This window comes from Macaca mulatta, chromosome 18 (genome assembly GCF_049350105.2).
Source record: "Macaca mulatta isolate MMU2019108-1 chromosome 18, T2T-MMU8v2.0, whole genome shotgun sequence".
Lineage (NCBI taxonomy): Eukaryota > Metazoa > Chordata > Mammalia > Primates > Cercopithecidae > Macaca > Macaca mulatta.
The window spans coordinates 82,778,605-82,789,458 of record NC_133423.1 but is presented as its reverse complement, the minus strand read 5'-3'; the positions used below and the strand labels follow the sequence as shown (position 1 = coordinate 82,789,458).

General features: G+C 56.2%; 1 long non-coding RNA gene across 1 annotated transcript; it reads left to right on the top strand.

The window, feature by feature from the left end:
* The first annotated feature begins 7,753 nt into the window (after positions 1-7,753).
* Positions 7,754-10,011, top strand: LOC144336531 (uncharacterized). Its single transcript, XR_013408389.1, has 3 exons — positions 7,754-7,893; positions 9,566-9,677; positions 9,874-10,011. It is a non-coding gene; the product is annotated as an uncharacterized LOC144336531 (long non-coding RNA).
* The last annotated feature ends 843 nt before the right edge of the window (positions 10,012-10,854 follow it).

Genomic DNA, 10,854 nt, shown 5'->3' with positions numbered 1-10,854 from the left:
GTTAACGTAAAACAAAATGTGACTTTCTGAACTGATCTGATTTGGACCCGTACCTTGATCCCATTGCTGCACAGGTCTCAAGAGAAGTGATTTGGGGGCCAGGTAGGCTCATGTTCAAATCATGGGTTGGCTACTTGTTAATTATGGGATCATGGGCTAATTACGCAACCTCTCTGAATCGTGGTTGCCTAATTATTTAAAATGAATGAAAAAAAAAAGAAGAGAGATAATGTGCTGACACTCACACCTGGCTCATGCGCCAGCAGGAGGAGGGTGCCCTGCAGGGACTGCAGGAGAATGGGGAGGACTCCTCCTTGCCCTGGCTGTTCCTCTCTCACTTCCACTGAGGCCCTTTGTACAGCACCCAAAGCTTCCTACTCACCCAAGGCCTGGCCGGGCAGGTCCCGCAGTGCTCCTACTCCCCCTTCCTGGCCCCCTAAGGGCTGCTGCTGCCACCACTAGCGCAGATGTCAATACAACCATCGCTGCTGTTGCCCTCAATGCACTAGCACACCCTACAAAGCTCCTACCACCTAGCGACCCCCGCAGCCCTGCCCCTGCCATGGCCGCAGCCAGCTGTCCTCCTACCACTCTGGCACGCTGCGGTCTCTGTAGCCGCCACCAACCACAGCAACGTGAGCGGCAGCCCCAGGCCATCTGCAGGCTCCAGCCTCCAGTATGTGGCTCTTCCTCTACCTGGCGCGGAACAGCTGGGCAGGCAAAGCCAAAAAAACCTGGAGAAGAATACAGGGAGTGGTAGCGTTAGAGCCTCACCTTCTCATGCTGGCCTGAGTGGCAGGGGCCAGTCTCAGGGAAGGCACTCATACCCACCCTCCAAGTCCAGCCTCTCCTTTCGGCCCAAGCTGGCCAGGAACTGGGGCCTGGAAACACCACATTGCCTGGCTCCCCAGTCCACAGGAACGGCTTGGCCCACCAGGGCTACGCTCCTTGGGGAGCAGAGCTAGCAGGAACTCAGACCCAGCCAGCCCTCCCACCCACGTGCAGGTTCCTGATCCTGATGCCTCCACCCACAGGGCCCTGTGCCCCTGTGGTGTCTGCTACTCCGTGTCCAGCGTGCCTGGGGGTCACAGGCAGTCTCCGCAACGCAGCGCGAGAGCCAGGAACTAGCCGGCCCCGCTGTGCTCCGGGTTCCCGCGGAAATGCTGTGCGCGCGCTGCGCCGGAGCAGGCGCAGGAGGAGGTCGCCCTCTAGAGTCCGGAGTCCCGGGAGAGGAGGAAGCCTCCTACCTTGGAGACCGCTGCTGTTGCTGCAACCTCTGCCGCCACGAGCAGGGCAGCCCCTGAGAGCGCCCCTAACCCACCGCCTGCTGTTGGTCCGGGATGGTGCCCTTAACACCCCCGCTTCGCCACTGCAGTGTGGCACCCAGTAACGCGCCTAACCCGTCCCCGCCTCGGACACTGCAGCACCAGATAACTCCCCCAACCTGTCCCCTGCTGTGAGCCATGCAGCCACGGACTGGATCCCCAACCCACCCCCCTGCCGCGGGCAGTGACAGCCCGGAGAGCGCTGCAACCTGCTCCCGGCCGTGAAGAGTTCAGCCACGGATCTTTAAGGTCCCCAACATGTTCCCCACAACGGGCAGTACAGCCCCAGATAGCGGACAGCACCCCCACCATCCCCCAGCCGTGGGGACTGACGCCCTGGATAGCGCACCCAGCCCGCACCCCGCCGCAGGCAGTGTAGCCCCCGACAGCACCCCTAACCCGCACCCCGCTGCCGGCAGTGTAGCCCCCGACAGCACCCCTAACCCATACGCCGCTGCCGGCAGTGTAGTCCCCGACAGCACCCCTAACCCGCACCCCGCTGCAGTCAGTGTAGCCCCCGACAGCACCCCTAACCCGCACCCCGCCGCAGGCAGTGTAGCCCCCAACAGCACCCCTAACCCATACACCGCTGCCGGCAGTGTAGTCCCCGATAGCACCCCCTAACCCTCACCCCGCCGCAGGCAGTGTAGCCCCCGACAGCACCACTAACCCGCACCCCGCTGCAGGCAGTGTAGCCCCCGACAGCACCCCTAACCCGCACCCCGCCGCAGGCAGTGTAGCCCCCAACAGCACCCCTAACCCATACGCCGCTGCCGGCAGTGTAGTCCCCGATAGCACCCCCTAACCCTCACCCCGCTGCCGGCAGTGTAGCCCCCGACAGCACCCCTAACCCGCACCCCGCCACAGGCAGTGTATCGCCACCAAACCAGCCCCTTGCCGCGGACAGTGTAGCCCCCAATAGCGCACCAACCCGCCCTCTACCATCGGCTTTAACCAGGATCTCCAGTATTGTGTTAAATAACAGTGGTGACAGTGGGCATCCTTATCATAGTCCAGATCTTAGAGGAAAAGCTTTCCATTTTCCCCATTCCGTCTGATTCTAGCTGTGGGTCTCTCTCGTGTGGTTTTTATTATGGTGAGGTATGTTTCTTCTGTACCTGGTTTTTTGAGGATTTATAGCATGAAGGGATGTTTAATTTCATCAAATGCTTTTTCAGTTTCAATTGACATGATCATACTGTTTTTGTCCTTTATTCAGTTGATATGGTGTATCACACTGATTGTGTGTTGAATGGCCCTTGCATCCCAGGGATACATCCCACTTGGTCATGATGAATTATCTCTTTAATGTATTGTTTTGAATTTGAATCAAATATGAATTTGATTTGCTGGTATTTTGTTGAGGATTTTTGCACCAATATTAGAGACACTGGCCTGTAGTTTCCTTCTGTGATGTCTTTGTCTGATTTTGGTACCAGGGTAGTAATGGCCTCAGAATAAGTTTGGAAGTATTCCCTCCTGTTTTCAAAATAGTTTGAGTAAGGTTGGAACTGGGTCTTCAAATGTTTGGCGGGAAGCCATCAGCAGTGAAGCCATCAGTTTCTGGGCTTTTCTTTACCGGGAGACTTTTTCTGATGGCTTCGATGTCATTACTTGTTACCGATCTGTTCTGGTCTTGGATGTTTTCATGGTTCAACCTAGGCAGGTTGTATGCCTTCGGCCTGGCCCTGCCCTCGACCTGCCCTGCTGTTACCTGGCCTGTCCCGGTCCTGCCCTGCCCTGGCCCTGCCCTTGCACTGGCCCTTCACTGGCCCAGGTCCTGGCCCTGCCTCTGCCCTGGACCTTCCCTGAATCTGTGTTCACCCTGCCTTGGCTCTGGCCCTGCCCCTTGTCCTGACCCTGGTCCTGCCAACAGTCATGGTCCTAGTCCTGTTAGGGCCCTGACCTGGCCTTGGTCACATCCTGGCCCTGATTTATCCTGGCCCTGCCTTGGCCCATTCCTGCCCTGGCCCCACCACGGCCCTGCCTGTTCTGCTCTCCCCTGGCACTGACCTCGCTCTGCCATGGCTGAGTGGTGCCATTGCCCTGCCTTACCCTGCCCTGATTGTGCCTTGGCCCTGCCTGGCACTGGCCCCTCCCTGGACCTGTCCTGACCCTTCCTTGGCTTTTGCCCTGCCCTCACTATGGCCTAGCTCTGACCCTGTCCTGGCCAAGCCGGGTCCCTGGCCCTGCTGTAACCCTGGTTCTGGCCCTACCCTTATCCAGGCCCTGCCCCTGCCACTGCCCTGGCCCTGCCAAGGACCTGCCCTGACTCTGCCATGGCCCTGGCCCTGCTCTGCCTGACCCAGACTCTTTCCTGGCTCTGCCCTGGCCCTAGCCTTTCCTCGGCACTGAACTGACCCTGATCAGCCCCTGGTCTTGGCACCACCCTGCCCTGCCGTGCTCTGGCTGTGTCATCACCTGCCCTGACCCTGCCCTTACCCTACTCTGGCTTTGACCCTGCCCTGGTCCTAACTTGGCTCTCACCCGGCCCTGCTCTGGATCTGGCCCTAGCCCAGACCTGGCCCTGGCCCTGGCCTTTCTCCAGCCTTAGCCCTTGCCCTGAACTGGACTTGGAGGTGTCCTGGCCCTACCTTGGCCTGTCCCTGCCCTGCCCCTACCATCATCTTCCCCTGTTCTGCCCTGTTCCAGCACGGACCCAGCCATGCCATTGCCCTGCCCTACCCTGCCTTGGCCGTGCCCTGGCTTGCCTCTGGCCCTGGCCCCGCCCTGGACGTGCCCTGACACTGTCTCCGCCCTGGCACTGGCCTGGCTCTGCCTTGGTCTCGGCCCTGCCCTCTCTGTGGACCAGCTCTGGTCCTGTCCTGTACTGGCCATAGCATGCCCTGCCCTGACTCAGCCCTGGCTCAGCCCTGGCTTTGGCCTTTCCCCTGGTCCTGCCATATTTCTGGCCCTGTCCTTACCCTGGCCTTGGCCATGACCCTTACCCTGCTCTTGCCCTTCCCCTGTTCTAGCCGTGCCCTGGTCCTAACCCAGCCCTTGGCCCCGTCCTGGCCCTGGCCCTTCCCTGCTTGAAACCTTACTGTAGCTCTGCCCTGGCCCTGACCCTGAAATGCCTGGCCCTGCCCTGGCCCTGTCATTGGACTGCCCTTGTCCTGGCCATTCTTTTTCTGTGGTCCTTCTCTGGCCTTGACCTTGCTCTGACCCCTTTCTGATCCTGCCATATTTCTGTTTCTGCCCTGTCCATGTCCTGGCCCTGACTCTGGCCCTGGACTTCCCTGTCCCTGCCCTGCCATCCCCTGGCCCGGTCCTTGCTCTACAATGGCCCTGCCCTGTCTTGGCCCTGTGCTACCCTAGCGTTGCCCTGGCCCTCCACTGGCCCCGACCCTGCCTTGTCCTAAGCCCTTGTGGTGCCATATCCCTGCCCTGACCTTGGTTCTGCCCTGCTTCTGGCCGTCCTGGCCCTGGCCTTGGTCCTGTCATGTCCCTGGCTGTGACCCTGCCTCTAGGTTTTTTTCCTGGTCATGACCTTGCCCTGGTTCTGGTCCTGGTCCTGCCCTGGCCCAGCCCTGACTGGGCACTGTACTACCCTGGCCCTGCCAATGCCGGGGCCCTGCCTTGGCCCTGGTCCTGACCTGGCTCTGGCTCCGTCCTGCTTCTGGCCCTGTCCTGGACCTGGCATTTCCTTGGCCCTGGCCCTGTTCTGGCTCCTACCTGCCCTGGCCTTTCCTAGTCCCTTTGCTACCCTGGCCTTGCCATGCCATGGCCCTGCCTCTTCCTTGGCCCTGCTCTGGACATGGCCTAGGCCTTCAGCCTAGCCCTGCTCTGCCCCTGCCCTGGCCCTGCCCTTGCACTGGCCCTTCCGTGGCCCAGGCCCTGGCCTTGCCTCTGCCCTGGACCTTCCCTGAACCTTTGCTGACCCTATCTTGGCTCTGGCCCTGCCCCTTGTGCTGACTCTAGTCCTGCCAATGGTCATTGTCCTGGTCCTGTTATGGCCCTGACCTGGCCTTGGACCTGTCCTGGCTCTGATTTGTCCTGGCCTTGCCTTGTCCCATTCCTGCCCTGGCCACACCATGGCCCTGCCTGTTCTGCCTTCTCCTGGTGCTGACCTTGCCTGCCATGGCCCAGCGGTGCCGTTGCCCTGTGTTACCATGTCCTGGTTGTGACCTGGCCCTGCCTGGCACTGGCCCCTCCCTGGACCTGCCCTGACCCTGCCTTGGCTTTTGCCCTGCCCCCACTATGGCCTGGCTCTGGCCTAGTCTTGGCCCAGCCTGAGCCCTGGCCCTGGCTGACCTTGGTCCTGCCATATCCCTGCCCCTGCTGTTATCCAGGCCCTGTCCCTGCTGCTGCCCTGGCCCTGTCCTGGAACCTGACCCTGATAAGGACCTGCCCTGACTCTGCCATGGCCCTGGTCCACTCTGCCTTGGTCCTGACCCTGACCCAGACCCTTTTCTGGCTCTGCCTTGTCCCTGGTCTTTCCCTGGCCTTGAGCTGACACTGGTCTGCCCCTGGTCATGGCAACATCCTGCCCTGCCATGCTCTGTGCCATCACCCTGCCCTGGTCCTGCTGTTGCCCTACTCTGGCTTGGCCCTGCCCTGGCCCTACTTTGGCCCTATCCTAGCCTTGGCTAGGCCCTGCTCTGGCCCTGGCCCCAGCCCTGGCCTTTGTCTTCCCATAGTTCTGGCCCTGGCCCTTAACTGGACTTGAGGGTGTCCTGGCCCTGCCTTGCGGTTTCCCTCCCTTGCCCCTACCATCACCTTGCCCTGTTCTGCCCTGTCCCGGCACTGACCCAGCCATGCCATTGCCTTGCCCTACCCTGCCTTGGCTGTTCCCTGGCTCAGCTGTGGCCTTAGCCCCGCCGTGGACATGTCCTGACACTGCCTCAGCCCTGGCATTAGCCTGGCCCTGCCTTGGCATCAGCCCTGCCTTCTCTATGGACCAGCTCTGGTCCTATCCTGCGCTGGCCATACCATACCGTGGCTCAGCCCTGGGTTTGGTTTGCCCCTGGTCCTGCCATATCCCTGGCCCTGTCCCTACCGTAGCCCTGGCCCTGACCCTTAACCCTTCTCAGGCCCTTCCCTGGCCCTGGCCCTGGCCCTGCCCCTGTTTTGGCCCTTCCATGGCCCTGCCCTGGACCTGTTCTGGCCCTAGCCCTTCCCTGCTTGAGATCTTACTCTGGTTCTGCCCTGGCCCTCACTCTTTCTTGACTTTGAAATGCCTGGCCTTGCATTGCTCTGTCTCTTGCCCTGAATCTGGCCCTGCCACTGTCCTAGCCCCAGCCCTGTCTCTGGTTTTGCCATGGCCCAGAGCCTGCCCTGACCCTATCCTGGGTCCTGGCTATGCCATGAATCTACACTGTCTTTGCCCTTGTTTTGCCCCTGCCCTGAAAGTGTTCCTGACCCTGCCTCTGCCACGGCCATGGCCCTGGTCCTGCCCTGGCTGTTCTCTGGCCCTGCCCTGGCCTTGGCACTGCCCTGGCCCTGCCCTGCCTTGGCCCCCTGCTTCCCTGGCCTTACCCTCCCTGCCCTGGCCCTGACTTGGCCGTACCCTAGCTTTGACCTTGCTCTGGCTTTACCTTGGCCCTCACCCTAGCCTTGGCTTGGCCCTGTCTTGGACCAGCCATAGCACAGACCTGGCTGTGGCTCTGGCCCTGCCATGGCCCTATCCGAGACCCTGGCCCTGTGAGGTACCCGTCCTGGCCCTGCTCTGGGCCTAGCTTTGTCTCTGGTCCTTAGATGACCCTGCCCTTGCCCTTTCCCTGGCACTGGCCTTGGACATGACTGTGGTCCTAACCCTGACCTTGCCTTGGAGCTGCCACTGTCTTGGCCATGCCCTGGCCCTATACCTACCCTGCTCCTGGCCCTGGCCCTGCCCCCAGCCATAAACCTGCCCTGGTTGATCCTGTCCTCTCTTCACCTTGTGTTACTCTGGGCCTGATCTGCCCTGCCCTGCCCTGAGTTTGGCCCTGCCCTGACCCTGCCTTGGCTGGAGCACGGTGGGCACACAGCCATTCCATGGGAATCCTGAGCATGGCAGGGCCCCCACACCTGCGGTGTTTCCTGGGCCCGTGCACTCTGGGTTTGTGGTGCAGAGACTGCTTGTGACCCCCAGGTATGGAGTAGTGGATACCACGGGGGACAGTGTCCTGTGAGTGGAGGCATCAGGAACGGGAACTGGCAGTTGGGTGCAGGGAGCTGGCTGGGTCTGAGTTTCTGTTGCTCCTGCTCCCCGAGAAGTGCAGCCTGGGTGGGCCCAGTGATTCCTGTGGAGTGGGGAGCCTGGCACTGTGGTGTCTCCAGCACCCACTCCAGGCGCCAGTTCCTGGCCAGCTTGGACCAAAAGGAGAGGCTGGACTTTGGAGGCTGGGTGTGAGTGCCTTTGCTGAAACCAGCCCCTGCCACCCAGTGGCCGGCATGACAAGGAGAGGCTCTGATGCTACCACCCCTTGCATCCTCCTCTAGGCTTTTCTGGCTTTGCCTGCCCAGCTGCTCCATCCCAGGAGGAGGAGGAGCCCCCTGTCACACGCTGGAGGCTGGAGCCTACAACACCATGGCTAGCCTTGCTGTGGGTTGGTGGTGGCAACAGAGACTGCAGCACGCTGGAGCGGTAGGAGGGCAGCTGCAATAGGAGGCTGGCTGGCTGCAGCCAGGGTGGGAGCAGGGCTGCAGCGGTGGCCAGGCTCTGGTGGTGGCCAGGTGGTAGGAGCCTTGTAGGGAGGACCGATGCATTGAGGGCAACAGCAGCGGTGGTTGTATTGGCATAGTGCTACTTATGGCAGCAGCAGCAAGTCTGGGGCCAGGAATGGGGTGTAGGAGCTCTGCAGGGCTGGCCTGGCCTGGCCTGGGGTGGGTAGGAAGCTGTGGGTGCTGTATCTCAGACCTCTGTGGCAGCTGTGGAGGCGCATCTAGGGCAAGGAGGAGTCCTTCCCCTTCTCTTGCAGAATCTGTAGGGCGCCCTCCTCCTGCTGGCACCTGAGCCAGGTGGGAGTGGCAGTATTCTCTCACTCTTAAAATTTAGGGGATGACTATTTGTGTATGTATCTGCTTGTCTTTTGTTGATAGTCTTGTACGTTTTCATATTTCATTTTCTTAATGTTTTATGACTTGTTTTGTGACCTAACATATGGTCTGTGCTTGAGAATGGCCCGTGTGCTGAGGAAAATAATGTGTGTTCTGCAGCTCTTAGAGGGTGAAATACTCTGTAAATATGTATTCGATCCCTTTGGTCTATAATTCAGATTAAGTTCGTTGTTTCTTAATTTTCTCTGTGGAAGATCTGTTCAATGCTGAAAGTGGGGCATTGACGTGTCCAGGTATTATTATATGGAGTTCTAGCTCTCTAACTGTAGTAATATTTTCTTTATATATCTAGGTGCTTCAGTGTTGAGTGCATATATATTTACAATTGTTATGTCTTCTTGCTAAATTGACCCCTTTGTCATTATCTAGTGGCATTCTTTGTCTTTTCTAATAGTTGTTTTAAAGTTTATTTTGTCTGACATAAGTATAGTTATTTCTGCTTTTTTTTTTTTTTTTGGTTTCCATTGGCAGGGAATCTTTTCCATTCCCTTATTTTCAGACTATGTGTGTCTTTGGAGGTTAAGTGTGTTTCTGTAGGCAACAGATAAATGGGTCTTATTTTTTTTTAATCCATTCTGCCACATATGTCTTTTGATTGGCGAGTTCAGTCCATTTACATTCGTTGTTATTATTGATAAGTAAGGGCTTGTTCTTACTATCTTGTTTTTTGGTTGCTTTGTGGCCTTCTCTTCCCTTTTTTTCCTTCCTGTCTTCCTTTTAGTGAAAGTGATTTTCTCTAATACACTTTTAGTACTGGGTTTGACACATGAAATCATAAGAGCAAATACTGGAACACTATTGATACTATTAGTCTCGCAGCTACTGAAACCATCTCCAGCAATCTTTCTCTGCTCCTGAACATGGAGTAAGGGCCTGGGTGCCCCTTATTCAAAACAATGTAGACTCTGAGAACCAATCATTTCTGTGCACTGTTTGCACCAAGTGCTTTTATGCCAAATCTAACTTGGCCAATATAGTTTCAGACTGTTTTCTCTGTGAAATTTAACGTATTCTTCTCTCATTCAATACCGTGCTTATAGACTCTGTGTAGGGGAATTCTGGGCAGGTAAAGGTAGTGCAGCCTAGGCACAGTTCTATCTGGTTTTCCCTGAGCACCTTAAAGAAACTCCAGTGGGGGACAGGTCTGTGATGCTAGCATAATTGCTGAAGTTCCTCTGTCTCTTTGAACTTCCCTCCAGGACATTCCCTCCGTGAGCCTTTCTCTCCCCTTCCTCACCATCTGGTTTGCTCTGATGCCTACACCTGCCGTGCTTCTGGACATCTGCGACAACCCTGCTGTGAAGGTCTCAGGTACAGAACTTAGTCTTACGTGGAAGAAAACACAGGGCTTCCCAAAGGTCTTACCGCAGGTTTAAACTGTAATGGTGTTAGAAGTATAAATACTACAAACTTAGAAAAGGCCACATCGTAAAGGATAATAATTTAAACATTTAAGATACTAATATCTTTGCTATGGACATTCAAGCCAACCACTGTCTTGTGCTAGTGGTTCTAGTCCATTTTCAAACTGCAAACACGGAGAAGCAGCCACGGGAAGGTTGCCTTTGAAGATCCTCCAAAGAACATCCCGCGACGGAAGGTCTGATGGAGACTGCCAGTGAATGACAAGGCCTCTGCCATGCTGCGGCTCTGGATGAACATCTGGACGCTGTCTCACATGCAGCCTAAAAGCTGAAATGTAATACTCCAATCTGCAAAGCTGAAGAATGTGGAATATTTAAATAAACTTCCAAATGATGAGTTCTCTAAGTTTGCAGCATTTATACTTCTGATTTGGGACACACTGTAGATAGCTCAATACCGAGCTATATATCCAACCCAAAAGGTCAGAGGAAGAATAGTGAATAACACAAAGAAGTAAAAAAAAAATAAGAAAGATAAAAACAGATTTATAAACTAGAAAGCAGATAAACAATAAGGGAAAACAGTACTCTGAAAATCCTAATAAAATAGGTTGAATAATAGGCAAGTGTGTTCAATAAAAATATGTGGGAATATAAGCACAGGTACCTATGTCTTAAGATAACACTTTAAGAATAATATTCAAAACCAATATAGACTCTGAGATCCAATCATTTGTGTGCACCGTTTGTACCAAGTGCTTTTATGCCAAATCTAACTTGGTCAATGTAGTTTCAGACTGTTTTCTCTGTGAAATTTAACATATTCTTCCCTCATTCAATACTGTGCTTACAGACTCTGTGTAGGGGAATTCCGGGCCGGTAAAGGTAGTGTAGCCTAGAGCTTGGCACTTCCTCAGTCACTCCCTATCGCCTCCAGCACAAACAAAAGAAATGCAGATGAGAACTAGGCCAGGACAAATCTAGACTCCAAAGAATGACAGGACACCTGCAGGAGAAGTCCGTCACAGGTGGGAGAAGAGAGGAATGAGGACGGTCTTGCCAGGCAGAGCTGGGGTCAGTTCACCCACACAAGAGATGGCCCCTGGACCCTGGAGGGGTTTTTT